The sequence below is a fragment of the Choloepus didactylus genome, chromosome 20 (assembly GCF_015220235.1).
Source record: "Choloepus didactylus isolate mChoDid1 chromosome 20, mChoDid1.pri, whole genome shotgun sequence".
Classification (NCBI taxonomy): domain Eukaryota; kingdom Metazoa; phylum Chordata; class Mammalia; order Pilosa; family Megalonychidae; genus Choloepus; species Choloepus didactylus.
In genome coordinates this window covers 1,684,227-1,704,938 of record NC_051326.1, presented here as the reverse complement: position 1 = coordinate 1,704,938, position 20,712 = coordinate 1,684,227, and the positions used below count along the sequence as shown (strand labels likewise).

General features: G+C 43.8%; 1 pseudogene; it reads left to right on the top strand.

Moving 5' to 3' along the window:
* The first annotated feature begins 3,996 nt into the window (after positions 1-3,996).
* LOC119516978 lies at positions 3,997-12,759 on the top strand (annotated as a pseudogene).
* Positions 12,760-20,712: the final 7,953 nt, after the last annotated feature.

Below are 20,712 nucleotides of genomic sequence, written 5' to 3'. Positions count from 1 at the left end.
ATTGAAGCAGCAAACAAATGAAACAAAAGGTAATCATGAGATCAAGAACACGGGACAGCATGAGGGGGCCCAGCCTCCTCCATCTTCTTGTGCCCTCGCAGGGGCTCTCCCAGGGGCGACGCAGAGTGGGGATGGGGGAGCCTAGAAATGGAGCCTCGGGGGAGGGGAGGGGGCTCTATATCTGCCTGCAAGGGTCCACCCTAGTACCAAATTCATTTAAGAAATAATGCCTCACTGAAGTTAAACACATAAAATGTCTATTTATCACTTCTCATTGGGTCTACTTAAATTCCCCTTCTAACAGGTGTGGCCACAGACGACCACGATCTTTTCATTCTCCTGACTCCTCTACTGGAGAGCTGGACTCAGAAGAATTACAAACATGAATAAGGCTATTTTTTCTCCCACTGCTGCCTTGAGCCGTGCTTTATAAGCTCTCCCTTGTCTTCCAGTTGCTGCTATTTGAGACACATCAGATATATTTACAGTTACTTTTCAGTTATGAGAACAAGTCTCATTCTGGAATTAGGACACCAGATGCAGTGAAATCCAGGGTTTCAACTTCACATTCCAGAGAACTGAGCAGCGAGAAGTGCCCACGACAGGGAGGGAAACGCGTCCACAACATGTGCCTATGTCCAGCGGGAGAGAGCCCAGTCCTCCAGCCACGGCAGGTGGCCCGACGACCAGGCATTCTGAGGCAGGTGAGCCGTCTGCTGCCCACACCTTCCCTGCAACGTGATGCCAGGTGAGCAGAGAGATCAGTGGTGTTGTCCACAGAAACCTCTCACAGGATGACCATTTAACTTTTAGAGCTGGGAGGGAGCGGACACAAATCTTGGCTTTTACATGAATTGTCCTTTGTAATATTGAAGGCACTTTATTGTGCATTGTATCATTTCCACCTCATAATTGTACATGAAATGGGTAGGATTTTCACAGAGTACATGGTGAAACAGTGACATGGATTGGTTAAGGGATTTCTAAGTATTTCATTGTTAGAAGGAGCCAGGCCTCATACTTTTAAAAGTGGTTTAGTGCAATGTCCTCATTTAGGAGAAAGGGTGATTGATCACTTTCCAAAAGAGAAGTCAATTTCCTGAGGTCACACTGTGAATGGAGCTGACAGCAGCCCTAACCTCATCTTTTCCTTACTAAAGAAGAGCGTCTTTGTTCATAATTACCAAGAACAGAAAACAACCAAAATTTCCTCCAACTGGTGATTGTATAGACCATGCTATCGTCTGTACAGTGTAACAGCATTAGCATCAGGAAGGCAACGGCTGCTGAAAATGTACAATTTGAATGCATCTCAAGTATATTATCTTAAGTGAAAAAAAAAAAAAAAACAGACTCAAAAGGCCACGTATCATCTGATTCCATTCATGACATCATGGAACAGTCAAAACCAAAGGGACAAAACCCAGGCTGCAAAGGGGCACAGGGAAATATTTGGGGGTGAGGGAATTCTATATTTCAATTGTGGCAGTAGTTACATAACTGTGGTTGTTGAAACTCATAGGACTATACTTTAAAAAGGATGAATTTTACTACCTACTAATTTTATCTCCACTTTTAACAAGAAGAAAGTGAAGAAAGTAAATAATCATGCAACAAATTAGTGATCTGCAACCTGGGTTTAATCAATTACAATGCCTGCTTTCTATTCCAATTGGAATTACTGTTTTCCAGCCAGCGAGCCCAGTTGGCATTTTCATTATGCAGAGCACTCAAGCAGGTCTCAGGTGTCTGTGTGTGACCAGAGAAGTGAGCAGAAATTTCCCTGAATCTAATTGTGCCAATTACTTGGAAAGGAAATGAATCTATGGGCCTCTTACAGTTTGGCAAATCATACAATTATGCAAGTTTACCTGATGTCAGAAATAAAATAAAAATATGAATTCTAAGTAAACACAGTGGTTGTTGGATCCAAATGACTGGGGGTTTACAAAGGCCCTTTGGAGTTTGGTGTATTTCTGGTGATTTCCACTAAGAATGTGTTAAAGAGACCTGCCACACAGGTGCCATTGTTAAGGTTCTCACAGACAAGTCTGTGATTAGGAGCTTATATAATGTGACTTTAAACATATTAGCATTTGAACTGAATGCAACAAATTTCAGGAACTCACCAAATGGTCATCAATACAGGACTGGGGAGACTCATTTGGATGTGAACGTGAATATGGTAAAAAAAAAAAAAAAAAAAAATCTAATTTGTAAAGAGCATCGTACCATTTAAACATTTTAAAACTTTCTTAGGTAAAATAACCTGCTGAACCAGGCCTTGCAGGGACCTGAGCTCAGGTGCAGAGGTCTGTTCCGGGCCGGTGTCGGCAGCAGGTCCAGCGGTCCACACCTGCGCCCTCGGCTGGGGTTGCATCTGCTCTGCCCGCTGCGCTCCAGCAGAGGCTGAGGGCAAGGCTGCATCTGAGCTACAGACTCTGTCACTATCTCAGTCTACACTCGAGCCTTCCTGTGGCCACAGGCCCAAGCACAGCCTGACCGCCGTGTGCGGGGCCTTGGCCGCTTCTGGGTCCAGGCGCTGAGCAGGGCTGAGGTGTCCTGAGGGGTGTGTGAAGGCATCAGAGCAGGGCAGCTGCAGACTCGATTTTCCTAACTCAGAAGTCTGTCCTTCTCGCGAAATCAGCCTCAGCACCTGGCCGTCTCAGAGCTCCCCTCGTCCAGGAGTCCCTACGCCCTCTTCTTGTTACAGCGTTTCCGCTTTGGAGTGTTTCCAAGTGTGGGCTACAATGGATGCATTTCCCTCTGTGTGCTGGGTCGTAATTATAATGTATCTTTTTAATTATGAAGTGTTAGCCAAGCAGCTTTGCTTTTTATTCTTCAGAGCTGTTTTTCTAAACTATCAAGTGTGTATGAATCACCTGGGACCTTGTTAAAATGTAGGTTCTGATTCAATACATCTGGAGTGAGGCAAAGTCTGCATTTCAAAAACAAAAAAAAAAAAAACTCAGAGTGAAGCTGATGCTTCTCTCTGCCTAAATTTATACTAAAACTTGAGGACTGAAATTGTGCTTGATTGGCTGAACACAAGCATCGAGGTGTCACGTGAAAATCAGACCCCTGAGGCCTGACCCGCAAACGCCCTTGCTCTGCCTGCCCGGGAAGGAGCTTGGCCCGGCGGCAGACTCGTGCAGGACAGCAGACCGGCGCTCACCGCGGGACCACCAGGCCACGGACCCCCAAGCCCGGCACCGTGATCACTTCACTTCCAAATCTACCCCCCACCACGCTGAGCTTCTACCAACTCCAGGCTTAAAACCATGGAGCTATCTCAGTAATTTCCATACTGAGCTTTAGTATTGCAACGGCCCTCAGCATCCCTGCAATTATTGTATTTGGATTTTTCTCTTTATTCAACTTGACTACTTTTTATAAGTGTTACAACACATTGCACTCAATTTAATTTAACATTAATCCTAATTTAACATTTCGGAGACCACCAGGATGTCAAGCTGAAATCTCAATGATCAGCCTGTGTAAGAAACTTCACTGTCAGGAAACAGTGTTCCTTTGGTTCATCATGTAACCCAGGAATGGAAGCATCCAGATGTGGGATTTACTGTCTTTCTTCCACAGGCTTCAGGAAGTTATGGATGTTGCCGTCACTCCCAGCCTAGCTTTAAGCATTCTCTGGGCCGTGTGGGCACCACTGAGAACTCCAGAGTAGATTCCACCCGATAAGACACTGCCTTCTCCCAGGCCACCGTGGTGCTTGGAGAGGTCCGGCCACACACTAACAGCACATCCTCCAAAGGGAAGTTTGCTCAGATCACAGAAATCATTGTATATTTACCATGAGCAATTTCTGGGGGATTGCAGGAAAGTCCTCATTTAAACAAGATCAGAGCACAGCATGTCAGTTTCCCAGCAGATATAAGTAAAGTAATGTAAGCCATGCTTTAGCTTCCTGATTCACCCTGTAAGAGCTTCTGGGGCCCCAGGCCACATCCCCCACTGCACCTGGTGCAGGCCGAGATGGACATCCCTGAGATGCCACCTCATCTCACCGGCCCCTTCAGCCTGTGTTGCCTGGAGCATCTGTCCAAAGGCTGTGAGCTGCCCACACCTCAGCTATTCTCTCCTGCATCCAGTGTGACAAACCCAGGTTTGAGTCAAGGCAGCAGTGTGCTCTGCTAAAGGATGATATTTTCCTGCATCTTTTCCACTTTCAGGAGCCGTTTGACTAAGTCCTGGCCAATGCAATAAGTAGAAGTCTGGGTGTGGCAGGGGCACCAACAGGGAATCTTAAAAATGGGACAGGCTGCTGGGTTGAATCCTGTTGTCCTTCTCTGCTTCTGCTTGCCTGCTGCTTGAACCCTGGCTCTGCTGGCTGAAGTGGCAGCGGCCATGACGTGACCTGGAAGCGACCCCAACATTCAGACCTTGAGGTGACCTTGACAATGGGACCCCAGTTCTAACGAACAAGGACAAGAAAGAAGGAGGGAGCTGGATTCCTTTCACCATGGTGCTGCCATATGAACCTAGACTGCCACCTCAAAGCCTTGCACAGGAGATGAAATCGGAGATTGCACCTGGAGGTCACCATCATTTTGGCGTTTTTGCTGTGTGCTGCTGAAGATCCTCCTGGTCCCGCCTGCGCCTGCACCAAGCTGTGGGACCCACACTACGTGTGATCGGGGAAGATTTCAGGAGCACACCCAGCCAGTTGCAAAACATAAGAATAACCCTCCAGCTTCCAGGAGATGACAGATCTGGCCCGGGGACCTGGGGCCTACGATGTGGATTGCATTCTTTGTCATCATTTTTCCCAGTGTCTGCTCAGATCTCTACCTAAAGCAGCTCTGTGCACATCTCAGATGTCAGAATGAGTCCTGGTGGTCATCTGTAATGCGCACTAAATGTTCTTCAATTGCCCTGTCCTTTCCCTGTGAGCCACGGCTCTGATACTTTCAAAGTTCATTTTGGGTATGAAGAATATTAATTCAAACAATTTTGATGGCCACTCTGCTGTCTGCTATGCTTGCACCTGAGGATGGAAGGATAAAGGAGCTGTGCTGACCCACAGAACCCACCACTCTGCCCTTCCTAGTGGCTCACGTGCTCTACAACCCTCAACACGTTTATCCCCTTCTATTGTGAGTATTGGTTTGTTCCTTTCCTGTTCAGTGACTTACGAGACAGTTGAAACAGATGCATTTGGAGATGATATTTAAGAATGAAAAATAGATTAACAGACAGACAAGTGGCAGAAACTCTATTCTAAGCAGAAGACTCAGCATGTCCAGAGGTGCGGGTGAATGCAAAGGAAGGACGGAAGCAGTTTCATTTTACAAACTTAGGTTCAGTGGTTTCCACAATAAAAGTGGAAGATAAAATGTGTAATCCCTATGGCTTTGTGAAAAATAAAATAAAAAGCATATGTAGGGCCAAAGGAATAATCAGTGCTTAATAAATATAAACACCCATTCCTTTCTTCTCCCACACGTGTTTCCACCACCACTTGGGACTAAATTTGCTTATTTTAAATGGACGGAAATCACGTGCTTACCTTACAGGGTAAATAAATGGATAGGATTAATTAAAGCGGTACAGGGGATGAAAAAGTGCTTTATCAACCCTGAAGCACTGTGCACATTCAGACCTTCCTTTAGAAGCTTTGACCCTGGCTGAATCCCCCGAGTCACAGGGTCAACACAATAAAAAGGCGAGTGTAAATATTTTTTTATGTATATCAGGGTTCTTATTTGAAAGTGTACATTTACCATTCCCCTTGATTAAGTAAGTGAATAAAATGGTTCTAAGTGTTTATGAAGGATGTACTTACTTTTACTCTGGAAGCGTTAGGAAGAGCAGGCTTCTCCCAAATATCTTGACAACACTGGTAGCCTTGGAGTGACTAAATCGACACTTTCTTTAAAGAGAAAAAGATGCATATGAATTACTGTTAATATATGGAAAAACAACAAATACACATAAGTACATGCAAATACATGTAAATATCTGCACACAAGGATATTTGTATGTGTGGCTGTAAAACCTGTAAACAAGTGGACTTGGCCATCCTTGGATGATTAGATCAAATGTGAATATGTGTAAAAGTGCTTTTCATAAATGTGCATTATTATGGAAAAGACATCAAAAATGCTGTAGTTTTCCATTCCTACTTTATTTCAGTTGCAACCTATTTTTAATAAACTTTGTATGTATTTAAAAAAAAAAAAAATTCAAATCTCCTGACTCAGAACTAAGGGATTGTTGGGACTGGATTTGGGAAGAGTTGGGTTTAGACACCATATCTTCTTACAAAGCTGTGTAACTATGGGAATATTAATTACTCCCTACATCTCTAGCTGCAAAATGGGAAGAAGACCACATTCCATAGCTAACTCACAGAAAGTCTGTGGGATGTTGATGATGAATTGCTTATTTATTCTCATCCCCCACCCAAATGGAATTGTACCTACTCTGTTGGAAAAAAGGAATAAAAAGTTTTCCAGATATCTGACTGATGAAATATGGGGAAATGTCCTGAAAATTGCCTAACAGTGTCATCTTCAGAATATGAGTCTCATTTTGTTTGGCAAAAAAATTCCCAAATAAATTCATGTGACTCAGTTTGAGAGTAATGGAGACAGGAAAAATGCAATTTCAGTGCAAAATGTCATTGGGACTCCTTTCTTGACACAAATCCCCAGGGTGACCTCATGGCAGTCCCATTCCCAGGAACCACAGAGGGAAGCAGAACCTGTTTCTTGTCTACTTACCTCCCTTTATGAGCTACAAAGCCGAGGCCATGACTAGTAGAGCCAGTGCTCCAGCTAGAGAAACTGGACGTTTATGCACATCCAGCTCCATGTTCCAGAATGAAAGCAGTGTTCCACCTGGTCTGTGGCCCCCTCAGCCTGGGGTGCACTGTGGGGTGCGGGTCTCAGCCCCCCTGGCACCCAGGGAAGCCCGGTGAGACATGGTGCATGAGTGGACAAGGGGACGCACGCTGCCAGGCAGGGAGGGTCTTGGCTGGCACATCTGTGCCTCTCGCCCTCTGCCTCGCGTCCTTCCCCTGTCCCTGCTGCGTCACGGGGGTAACAGGCAGGGGCTACAGTTGAACAGGAGACAAGCTAAAGCTGCTTAATCTGGAAGGAATGTGTGAAAGCTTCACGATGACCATGCTTTGTCCATGAGTGCAGCAGGGCGGGCGGTGGGAATAGTTACATTTTCATCTCCTCAAAGTCAGGAATTTACTTTCCTTTCAAAAGGGCAAATTCAGCCTGGCATCATCCCCAGGGCAATTCACCACAAGACACAGCCCAGACAGCGGGAAACGGGACCTTTAAAAATGACTTTTTTTTACTTAAAGGGAACTCTGAGCATCGGCATAGATGGAGACTAATTTTTTTCCACATATAGCTGCGAAGATCTAATTTAAGAAAAAGAAATTCCAGTGCAGGCTACTTGCTGTGTGTCAAAAAGAGTTCACAATGCTTTATGTGTGTTATTTTATATAAAGCTCACAGCAGCCCTCTGGAGTGGATGATTTACAGAATGCTTTTCCAACAGAGTTGTCTAGGGGATGAACTTTCCGTGAACTTTCTGAGCCAAATGTGTATGGGCTTTTTATACCTCAGCAGCGACCTGGAGGAAGGTGCTACCCAGGGCTCGAGCCGGCGCTGGCCCCCCAGGTCTCCGGGAGCCGCTGACTGCGCACGTGGGGCAGCTGCCTGGAGCCAGTTCCCCGGGCCTCGCAGGAGCCGGGCTGGCCAGGGGCCCCCGGCTGAGCGGGTCTGTGTCTGTGGTAACGGAGCGATGCCCTCCCTTGGCTGTCGGTGATCGGATGGGCGCACCTGTGCTTTTTATCAGCTGAGGCCAAGTTTATTTTATTGCATCCTTGGCTCAGTGCTTGGGTTATGGCACCCAACTCACAGCATCTCGGCATCACCTGCAGGTCGGAACTGTTAATTCCGTTTCACAGATGAGGGCACACTAATATAAAAAGGAGGTGAGGTAAGGCCCTAGTCACATAATTAGTAAGTGTTAAGAGTTGGGATATGGGGCACAACTGTGGACCCACTGAAGAGGCTAAAGGGTACCGGAATCTTGTCTGACCACAGAGGAACACAAATTATTGTTTTAAGAAAACCTGACCAACATGTCCCCTCTGGGAAATAACTGGAAATGACCGTCAGAGTTCCACCACAACTGTGCTGTGTGGTGTACACACATGCTGAGAATACCTTTGTATTATCCAGAAAGGATTTGTGGAAAGTCCTATTGTCTGACGGTTTCCACCCCTGTGTGCCTCGTGCCAAGCCAACGAGATTTTTGCAGCATCTGTATAGATGGAGCCACTGCCGATCTGGACTGAAGGGAATGGAGAAGGAACAAATTGAAGGAAGAGTTTCTCCAAAGACAGAGCCATGGAGGCTGAGGTCTGGAGTCAAGAAGCCTCAGGCAGGGAGAACAGAGTGTCCCACACGCATGGAAAGGATGAGTTTGCCCCGGAGGTTGAGGGGGGCCCTCCCTCTCGCTGCGCAGGAAGAGAGCTGCCACCCCGGTCTCAGAGAGGGTGGAGCACATTGCCCAGGGACTGGGGAGAGCCTGGCTGCCACCCCCCTGTTCAGAGAGGGGAGAGCCTTTGCCCTGGAGAGGCAGAGTCCAGGTGGCACCCCGATGCTTGAGGAGGGTGGGGCCGAGAAGGTGGTCTCCCCAGTGTGTGGATATGTTAGAGCATCACCTCAGCGTTTGGAGAGAAAAGGGCTGCCGCATAAGCCCTTGGAAAGGGTTGAACTCCCTTCTCTATAGCCCCAAGGAGAAAACATGGTTCTCTAAATGACTCTCAGACTTTGAAATCTAATGGAGTTTGCCCTGCAGGTTTTAAAACTGTTTTTGGCCCTGTTAACCCTGTTTTCCTTACTCTTTCTTCCTATGACAATGGGAATGTTTATCCTACGACTGTCCCTCTTTTGTATACTGAAAGCAGATAACTTGTTCTAAATTTCACAGGTCCACAGCCAGAGGCGAATTTTGCTTTAGGACGGACCGTGCCTGAAACTGATTTTGATGGGATCTTGTACTTACCTATTGTTACTGAAATGACTTAAGTTTTTGTGATATCGTGATGGGATGAATATATTTTGTACTTGGAAATTGTATATCTTTTGGGGCCCCAGGGGTGGGATTTGCTAGTTTGAATATATTATGTCCTGCCAAAAGCCATATTCTTTGATGAAATCTTGGGGAGGCAGGTGTATTAATGTTGATTAGATTGAAATCCTTTGATTGTTTCCATGGAGATGTGACTCAACCAACTGTGAGTGAAAACGTTGGAAAATTTCCATGGAGGTTTTAACCTGCCCATTCAGGGTGGGGGTTAATTGGATCACTGGAGTTGTATAAAGGAGTTCACATACAGAAGGAACAAAGCATCTAAGAGTGACATTTTGGAGAGGAGCTGAGAGACACATTTTGAAGATGGCCATTGGAAGCTGACACTGACGTTTTGGAGAAAGCCATTTTGAAACCAGAACTCCGGAGCAGACACCAGCCACATGCCTTCCCAACTAACAAAGGATTTCCGGACGCCGTTAGCAATCCTCCAGTGAAGTTGCCCGATTGTTGATGCCTTACCTTGGGCACTTTATGGCCTTGAGACTGTAATTTTGTAGCCAAATAAACCCCCTTTATAAAAGCCAATCCATTTCTGGTATTTTGCAAAAGGGCAGCATTAGCAAACCGAAACACTACCCAACTGGTTTGAAAAGTTATGTCCACCCAAAATCCTGCACACAGTACAAATAAATAAGCAATTAAGCCATACAAAGCCATGGATGAATCTTAAATGCATATTGCTCACTGTATGAGCCCACTTATAGGGCATTCTGGAAAAGGCAACACCTTGGAGATGATAAAAATGATCAGTGTTTCAAAGTGGTTTGGGAGAACTCAGAGTGGCTGAGCAGGTGACACACAGGATTTGTTAGGGTGGTGAAACTATTCTTTATGACATGATAATGGTAGATTCTTGCCATTGTGCATTTGTCAAGACCCATAGAACTTTATAGCATGAAGATTGAGCCTGGGTATATGCAAAGTTTTAGAAAAAGATTTAGGAGGTCAGGAAGATTCCAGGATGAGATGCAGAATGTGACAAAACAGTCTGTGTTACAGACTTATGAAACAACCTCACTGAAAGGGACAAAAAGGTGCCGACCTAAGGAAATTTGGAATAACTGGAGGCTGGACGTCTAAAGTCAAAAGAAACTGTATCTTGCAAGGTACTCTTGTTGATGAACTTATTTTCCATGGTTAACAATTTTGATATACGGATACTGGAATGGAGCAAGTGAGCAAATGGATGGCAGATGGTGGCAGCGAGGTTTCTCACTGTTGGAGTGAAAATTTATAGATAAGTAAGGTGAAGAGACTAGAAGGATGCATGTGGTTTGGATTAGCGTGGAGGCAGCAGTATGAATTCATGTTTAGATTAATGTAGTTACACATAACTAGATATAAATACATCTATATCTATCTATATCTATCTAAGAAAGTCAGTCAATCATTCTTCAACCATGTATTTATTAAGTGCACGTGGAGGGATGGTATAAAGTGAGTCAGAAAAGACCTTAATAACACTTGAGAGAACAAAATTCCTTAAGAGGCCACATGGGAATTAAAATCATGCATAAAATATTTTTTTTATTTTATCATCAATCAATGAATGATAAACCAAATTACACATCATATAAATGAAAATATTCAATTTATTAATGAAATACTCTAAGAAAGTACATACTCTTTCTACAGTCAGGAGGTGAACCGAGATTTCATCTTCAGGACTGAGAGTCCACCAGTCCCAGCTGTGATGTTGCCCAGCACACCACACTTCACCTTACTTACCTATAAATTACCTACATCTATCTAAGATAGAAATAGATAGATAGATGGATAGATAGATGGATAGATAGATGGATAGATAGATAGATAGATAGATAGATAGATAGATAGATAGATATACAGAGATTAGTACGTACACACCTGTTTCCTGGCTCTGTCACCTGAGAGGGCTGAAAGCAACAACACCCAAGTAGCAACAAGCACACCTGGTCCCAGCTCCTGCCTGATATATTCTCCCATAAAATGAACTAGAAATCTTTGGCAAAATGACTTATTCTAGGCCTGGGGATACACACACACACACACACACACACACACACACACACACATACACACACACAAGATGAGCATCTTGTAGTGCCAGAAAGTAAGAAAATGTTCCAGAATAAAAAAATCCATATGGTAGGGATTTACCAAAGGGACACAGGAGCCAAATCAAAGAGCTCCCAAAGGTCAAAGTTGGAAGAATTTCAGCAAGAAAATAAGTAACATAGTACTGGATTGTAACTGAAAGCATAAAATAAATATCTATGAGTACATACTGATAAAAACAACAGAATAAATAAATAAATGGAAAAGAAGTGACAAATCTCCCATTTAGAATTCCAAATTCTTCAAGGTCCAGATTGTACATTGATACATGAAATTATAGTTAGATTGCCACCTGCTTATTTTATACATGATTTTAATTCCCATGTGGCCTCTTAAGGAATTTTGTTCTCTCAAGTGTTATTAAGGTCTTTTCTGACTCACTTTATACCATCCCTCCACATGCACTTAATAAATGCATGGTTGAAGAATGACTGACTGACTGAATCAATGAATGATACCCCACATTACACATCATATAAATGAAAATACTCAATTTATTAATGAAAAATCCATTCCTGCTATAGAAAAATTAAAAAAGCAATTAAAAATGAAAAAATTCCCTCAAGTAATAGAAAGAACGGTGATTAGAAAAATGGAGATTTTGTAAACACTGTATTTTCAAGGAAACAACCTTGGCTGTAGGTAAGATCAAAGTTTCGGGCACTCTGGGAACGGCGGAGGGGGGCAGCCCGCATGGCAGCCAGTAGCCGGACTTATTCGGGGTTTGCTGTGGAGTCGAGCAAGTGCTCTTTCTACAACCAAGATTTCATCTTCAGGATGGAGATCCACCAGTCCCAGCTGTGATGTTGCCCAGCACACCACAGTCCTGTGGGAATCAGTCTCCCCATCCTAGTAGTTCATGGCAGCCACCCACGAGCACAACACGTGAACTATTAAGGAAGACAAGATCTTCATAGAATTCCTCTTATAGTGTGGTAAAATGCCTTAAAGTAAAGAAAGAAAATGATCAGATCTTTTTTGAGAAACCAGCATCCTCAACAGAAAACTGTTTGGAATTTCAAGCAAGTTTTAAACACATACACAGTGAATTAGAAGAAAGTGCATATTCGAAAAATACCTTCAAGAATTGCACTGCATGTGACTCTAAATCATTTGATTTGGGGTCATGCAGTACTCTCCAAAATGATTTTGTGAACAGAAATCATTCCAACCAAGGATTCAGTGAGGAAAAAGCAAAATCGGTGAAGAAGATTGAGGAGAAAGAAGACGTTCTTTGGAGGCTAAAACTAGTCAAAATGTATAAATCAAAGAATGACCTGTCTCAGTTATAACTGTTAATAAAGAAGTGGAGAAACTGTAGCCAGCTCTTGCTTCATGAGGTGCAATCAGCTATGTCTGAGGAGAACAAGAAACTGTCTTACTCAGTTGATAGACTACTATGGGTTAGTTGATAAATTGCTACATTATAATAGAAGTGAAGATGAATTTATAGATTTTAATTTATATTTTTTTCTCCAGAATATCTTTGAGAATGACAACTTAATTAAAAGATAATTTTACTTTTTGAAGGGACAGTATAAACCATCAGGCTTAGAAGAAGGTATTCTGATGGGCACTCTGTTTTGGAAATATAAACAAAGTTCTATAATGATATTTGTGTATTTTGGATAGATTTTCTAAAGAAAACTTGACATATAAAGAAATATGGGGAAAATCATATTTAAAAAGAGAATGTAGACAATTTCTGAGAAGCAATTTTAAGTATTTTGTTTTTTGTAGCAAAAAAAATTATTTTTAATGTTAAAAAGTGGTCTAATCTGCTGAATATATTGCCCTCGACTGGTCTAAAAATCCAGGTCTAAAATTTCCACCTCTCTCCTAAGTGTGTAAGCCTTGTTTCCATCTGCTTTCCACATAGTTACCTCTGGATGGTCTAACAGATAACTAAACTTATATGTCCAAAATTGGATTCTCCCACATTTCTCTTCAAATTTGTTTCCTGAATTCCTCATCTCGTATAGTGAAATGCCCTTCTATTTCTCATAAACTACATATCCTCATCTCCCATATCAAGGCATTGTGGCATTCAAGGTCTTTCACATTCCTCTCCCTTTCTAGCTTTATCCCTGAAATAGTTTCAGAGAGTCTACTCAGTTCACAGTGATGCCTCGGCTGGAAACCCACACCCATCCACAGGATGCGTGATGTTACCTATCATCCTGGCCTTATATATGCAGATGTAACCCAAGCTGGCCCAGTCCCTAAGAATTTGGAATTGAGCTCAGGAAAAGGAAGCTGGAATCGTTGTATGTAAATGTTCCAGTTTGCTAATGCTGCCATCATGCAACAGACCAGAAATGGGTTGGCTTTTATAAAGGGGGTTTATTGGGTTACAAATTTACAGTCCGATGGCTATGAAAATGTCCAAATTAAGGCATCAACATGAGCATACCTTCACAAAAGGAAGGCCAATGGAATCCGGGAAACCTTTTAGCTGGGAAGGCACGTGGCTGGCATCTGCTGATCCCAGGTTGTGTTCCAGCTCCTCTCTTGGCCCCTGTGCTTTGTTCAAAATGTTGCTCTTGGGGCATTTTATCCTCTCTTAGCTTCTCCAGAGCAAACATTGAGCTAGCATCCCTGAAGTGTCAGGTACAGTCTGCTTTCAGAGGCCATCTCCAAAATGTCTTTCTGAGCTGCTCTCCAAAATGTCACTCACAACTGCTCTGAGGTCCTTCTGCTTGTTGTGAGCTCTTTTATAGGACTCCAGTGATTAGACCAAGACCCACTCTGAATGGGTGGGGTCCATATCTCCATGGAAATAATCCAATCAAATATCTCGCTCACAGCTGATTGAGTCACATCTCCATTGGAAACACTCAAAGGATTCCAACCTAATCAACACTAATATATCTGCCCCCACAAGATTGCATCAAAGAACAAGGCATTATGGGGGACATAATTATCCAAACTGGCACATTCCAACCCCTGGACCCCAAAATGACATGATTTCTCCATATACAAAATACATTCATCCCATCACAATGTCACGGAAACTTGAATCCTTTCACTAACAATAGGTAAGTACAAGATCCCATCAAAATCAGTTACAAGTGTGGTCTGTCCTAATGCAAAATTCCCCTCTAGCTGTGGACTTGTGAAACTTAGAACAAGTTATCTCTTCCAATATACAAAGGAGGGACAGTCAGGGGATTGACATAGTGATAACCTGAGAAGAAAACAGAGTTCACAGAACTGAAACAGTTTTAAAACCTGCAGGGCAAACTCCATTAGATTTCAAAGTCTGAGTCTTTTGTAGAATATCATTGTATCCTTGGGGCTTGAGAGAGCGGGAGTCCAACCCTTTCCAAAGGCTTATGCAGCAGTCCATTTCTCTCCAAACACTGGGGTGAGTGCTTCAACATATCCACACATTGGGGAGACCACCTTCTTGGTCCCAGCCTCCTTAAACATAGGGGCAGCACCTCGACTCTTCCATTTCTGGGACACAGCTCAACCCCTTCAGAACAGTGGGCTGGTGGCCAGGCTCTCCCCAGTCCCCGGGGAAAGTGCTCCACCCTCTCTGGGGCCTGGGGTGGCAGCCCTGTTAGTGAGCATTGAAGCAGAAGGCCCACCCTCGACCTCTGGGGCAAACTCACCCTTTCCAAAAGCACGGATTGCTCTGCTCTCCCTGACCAAGGCCTCTTGACTCCAGAACTCAATCTCCATGACTCTGTCTTTGAAGAAATATTTCCTTCAATTTGTTCCTTTTCTGTCTCCTCCAGTCCAGACTAGCAGTGTTTCCATTTATACAGATCTCACAAAAATTCTGTAGGCTTGGCATGCAGTTTATAGGGATCAAAACTGTCAGACAATAGGAGTCTCCACAAATTCTTTCTGGATAACTCCATCTCTAATCTTGGCTTGTACTGAAATGGTATTTGGGTTCCACGTTTGGTTACATCCTCACATGGGGCTGTAGGTTCTGGGGTCTCACTCTCTGGAAGCCGAGAATTTTCCAAATTATCAATTTCTGTTTTCTTTGAACCCAAGAGTCCATTTCTCAGTTTATCCCTCTCCACTCACATTTTAGTGTAAGCTGCAAGGAGAAGCCAGGCTACATCCTCCACACATAGTCTGGAGATCTCCTCAGCTAAGTATCCCAGCTCATCGCTTTCAAATTCTGCCTTTCATCCAACACCAGGGCACAATTTTGCCAAATTCTCTGCTACTTTAAAACAAGAATTGCCTTCCTTCCAGTTTGCAATGACACATTCATCATTTATGTCCAAGGCCTTATAAGAGCTTTCCTTAGAGTTCATATTTCTAGCAACAGTCTCTTTGAAACATTCGAGGCCATTTCTATCAACTCCTCATGATTCTTCCAGACTCTTCCCCTTATCCATTTAAAAAGCTACTCCAACATGTTTGGTATTTGCAAGCTCAGCAGCAGCAGCACCCCACTTCTCTGGTACCAAAATCTGTTCTGGTTTGCTAATGCTGTCGTTTTGCAAAATACCAGAAATGGATTGCCTTTATAAGGGACATTTATTTAATTACAAAGTTACAGTCTGAAGGCCATGAAAATGTCCAAATTAAGGCATCAACAGAGTATACCTTCACAAAAGAAAGGCCAATGGTGTCCAGAAAACCTCTATTAGCTGGGAAGGCACATGGCTGGCATCTGCTGATCCCAGGTTGTGTTCTAACTCTAACTCCTCTCTCAGCTCCTGTGCTTTCTTCCAAATGTTGCTCTTGGGGCATTTTATCCTCTCTTAGCTTCTCCAGAGCAAACACTGAGCTAGCATCCCCGAAGTGTCAGGTACAGTCTGCTTTCAGAGGCCATCTCCAAAATGTCTCTCTGAGCTGCTCTCCAAAATGTCACTCACAGCTGCTCTGAGGTCCTTCTGCTTGTTGTGAGCTCTTTTATGGGACCCCAGTGATTAGATCAAGACCCACCCTGAATGGGTGGGGTCCATATCTCCATGGAAATAATCCAATCAAATGTTTCACTCACAGCTGATTGAGTCTCATCTCTATGGAAATGCTCAATCAAAGGATTAAAACCTAATCAACACTAATACATCAGCCCCCAAAAGATTACATTAAAGAACATGGCATTCTGGGGGACATAATACATCCAAACTGGCAAAGTGAACTTGGGGGCAGTGAGCTGGTGTGCGGATGGAGGAGAGAGTGTGCACCTACACAGAAAGGCAGAGATGGAGGGAGAACTTAGATCAATGGCTTCCTAGTTCTGGTTTCCATCCTTCCTGGGGGCTTTCTGGATTCTTGCTGTTAGCTTCTTTTAAGAGCTAAAACTGCTTTATTTAGTTAAAAAAAATTACTCCTAGTTGGCAAATAGTCACTTCCCTGAGCTCTGCCTCCCCATGTACAGCCCCCTTTCAGCCCAGTCCCTCCCATGATCTAGCGAAACATTAGTGAATGGCACAGGGGGAAACTACTCGTGCATCCTGCGTAATTGCTAGTGCCCACGCAATGAACTCTGCATTTCTCACACTCTCTCCCATCCCACTGCTGACACCAGGGTGTAGCAAATGCATCCAATGGCCTTGCTGAGCCAGCCAAACTGACCACTTAAGGAATCATCCTAGTAACAAGGAAAGGAGTCATCAAAAAATGTTGGTCCTCTCATTTTCCTTACCGTCGAGCATTGATCGCCATATGGGTGATCAGTTAGGGTACTACACAGAACATTTTCTTTCTAAATTGAAGATTTTATCATCATTCTCTTGCTTTACTTACAACAGCATATACTGAATATGGTGTTAGGGATTAAACTTAACATTTAGTTCATAAATTGCAGAACAGTTAGACATGGAGGTCAGTTGGCAATTGTGATCCCAGTTAAATCACCCTGGAATGCAACAGTCCACTGGCTATGGAAGGGCAGAGCAGTTTTCCAACCAGTTAATCTCATTATATAACTATCATCCACATGAATAAAGAGATAAACTATTTCATGTAAATGAGAAAGCACATGTTTTCTATTTGTGAAACACTGTTTGATAGGGCACAGGATTGAGTTCTGTTATAATGAATAGAAGATGCAGAAGACTATGTTTTCAAAATATAATTTAAAAATGATTTAGGACTTCATAAAAGTAAATAATTTACTTTATTCCGTTGGTAGAACCAGGAATGATCTTAAACATACTGCTAATGTTTTTCTGATTACACAAGAAATGCTTACTAAAGAAAACTTGAGATATTTGGAAAAATGTAAAGACAAAAATCATCTAGAAGTTCATAACTCTTCAGGTAATTTTATAAAATTAGAAATGTTAGTAGTGGTTAAGAATAATCTCTGTTTAAGACTTTCTATACTTTAATTAAAAATGTTTTTGATCAAGTTAAGACAAAATGAATAAAATATTGAATATTTTTGAGTTAATAATAACAACAGAAAGAACTAAGTTTGGTGTCAGCCCTACCACTTGATAGCTATTTAACTTTGGAGGGATCCCTTCTGTCACTGAGCTTTAGGTTCTCCTTCCACAAGAGAAGAAAATCATTTTCCCGTGCCAAGCTCATAAGGCTGCTGTGGGGATGAAATGGGCTCAGGGAGGCGAACGTACTTTGTAATGTGAAAGCACCGTGGCAAGTACTTATTACTCGAGTTCCTTGAAGTGGGAAAATGCTTGCCTAGGAGAGGAAGGCAGTGCAGATGTTAAACAGGTCAAGGAATATGTTAAACACAAGTACATTTTAAAAATATTGCATAAATAAACCCACACAGTCCTGTGAAATCCGTTAGTTCATCACAGACTCAGGCAGGGTTCGCACGGGTGGAGCTGAGGGCGGCAGGTGGGTGCACCCGAGATGCTCAGACGTCTGTCACAGGAAGGCCCCCCATCGAGACCTGGGAGAGCCCAGCTGCTCGACAGTGGCCCAGCAGACGTAGGGGCAAGTGACACTGGGTCTAAGACCCCTTGTCTGTCTCATGGGATTTGCCTTCCACGAAGAGGAAGACAACGTTTCCCACCGTAGAAGATGATCATGAGAAAAGATGTAAGCATTTTTAGTGTGGTCCAGCAATGAAAACGTTAGATTTGGGGTACGCAGGATTTGGGGTAGGTAGTGGTGTCTCCTAAAAGATGGTGTGTCCTGGGCATGGACAGGGAGACTTTGAGTGATGCCATAAGCTTCTGTCTCACAACTCAACGCTTAACATGCTTTTGGCTTAGTGGTGTTTACATGCACTTTACCTTTAGAAGCATTCTTTGTATTCTGTCCAAAAATCTATTCCGTCCAAGAGAGCATCATCAGTTTTGATGGAAAAAACACTGAACACAGTGAACGTAACCATACAAGTCCTCCTACCATTTACTAAACACCTGTCAAGTCCCAGACACTGTAGAGGGTGCCGTACATAACCTGGTCTTAATCTTCATGGCAGGGGAGGGTAAGTGTCAAATCACCGTTTAAAGAGGAGGAAAATAAACCTGGAGAGACTTGAGAACCTGCCAAGTTCGCACACTGTGGAGGTGATGGAACTGAGCGTTCCTTCCGTTGCGCTGCATGCCCCGAAGCACTTCCTGACGTCTGGGCAGCCGTTCCCCGACCCCAGCTCCATCCTGAGGCTGGAAACCTGTCCGGGTGTGGTGGATGGAGTGACGTCTGAAAGCAGTGACTCTGCCAAGGACGTCGCGTACCTGGTCGTCGCTCCCTCCTCGGCACACGTGGAGGAACTAGTCCGTGAGTCCAGGGGACACCTGGGGGTACCGAGATAAGGTGCATTTTAGGAACATGCTCGGTCCGTCAGAATAGACACTGCTCAGCAGGAAATGTTTTAATTTCACTTCTGTCGAAAGCTGATTTAAATCCTGTGGACAGTCCACTGTATGGATGCGCTGCTGTGTGGGAACACCGATGTCATCGTCATCGGCCAAGCCACACGGACACGCCTCCCGCCCTCCGTCTCAGCACTTGTTTGGCAAACTCTGTCCCTGGTATTTCCCTCTGTCCGTGAAAATCCCATCCAAGTAACTGGCTGTTTTCTCTTTATCTTCCAATATCTTCATTCACTAACAAATGTATGTGCCTTTTACCAACTTTTGCATGATGACATTTAAGTGCCACTTGCTTCTTTGCATACATCACTCAGTATCAAACAGCAGACTTGTCTCTCTTTGCAAATAACACTTTCATTTGGCATCCTTAGGCTTTCTTTCCTCTCTAAGTTTCACACAGCTGAACATATGAAAAGTACAAATAACAATTTTAAAAATATGTTGAGAAATATAAAACATATTGATTTCCACAACTGAAGGCATACATGCATGTGAACAAAATAGAAGAAGAAAGCAAAGCAAACACATATAGCTATGTGCAGGCAAAAGGCTAAGATAACAACACATCCGAGCATCTGCTCTATCTGCCTCTTTGAATCCTCAAGCACCTCCACACAAGCCTCCTTGTGACCCTCATGTAATGAGCTGACTCCCTACTGCCATCCTGGGACGAGCGTCCGTTTTATCTTCTGTCCACCTGCTTTGTGTGAGCTGCCTTTGGGAGGCCAGCAGTAGGGTCACCTGGAAGGGGAAGTAAACCGTGATGAGGCAGGCTAGCACGGAGAGTCTCACCAGCTGCCAAATGGGCTCCACGGGCAAGCCATTTGTTATGTGCCTATGGGGAAATGGACATCTTCTAATTCCAGACACGTGGATACAAAACGACATGGTCAGATGTCTCCTTCTTACTCCAGATGTGCCAGTACAAGGTGACCCATTCAGACATCTCCTTCTAATTCCAGACTTGTCAATACAAGCTGACCTGATCAGAGGTCTCCTCCTAACTCCAGACATGTCAATAAAGAGACCCAGTCTGACATCTCCTCCTAACTCCAGACACGTCAGTACAAAAAGACCTGGCCAGCCCTCTCTGTATAATTCCAGATGTGTCAATTCAGAACAACCAGGTCAGAGGTCTCCTTCTAACTCCCGATGTGACAGTACAAAATGACCCGATCAGACTTCTCCTTCTAGTTTCGGGCATGTCAGTATAAAACGACCCAGTCAACAAAGCAGTTGGCACCAAGGAGCTCTTATTATATGGTCAACATAACTAACATTTGGTTCCAGGTAAAAGCTTACAGAGGATAATGGCATAGATGGGGCAGGATGATTTAGATCCACCAAAGCCACCTGCCTATCGACAGGAAAGGCACAAGCGACACTGACAACTGCCAGGGAACTTTACGTAACATGACCTCACACCTCAGGGTGGTTGCAGGACCCACCGAACCAGAAATGCATTTTAAGCCACCCATTCCTCTAGGGCACACCCTGTAGAAAAATCATATAGTGCATTAGATTTTCGGGTTCTGAAAAATGATCCGTAACTGGAAAAACTGAAGCTTTAGATAGAAGGAAGCTCTGAGCTGGAGCAGGTCGTGTGGCCCTAAGGAGACCTGGACATCCGGAGAGAAGCTGTAACCCGTCAGAAGGGAGTCAGCACAGGCTGAGGTCCAGATCAAGTGCAGGGACC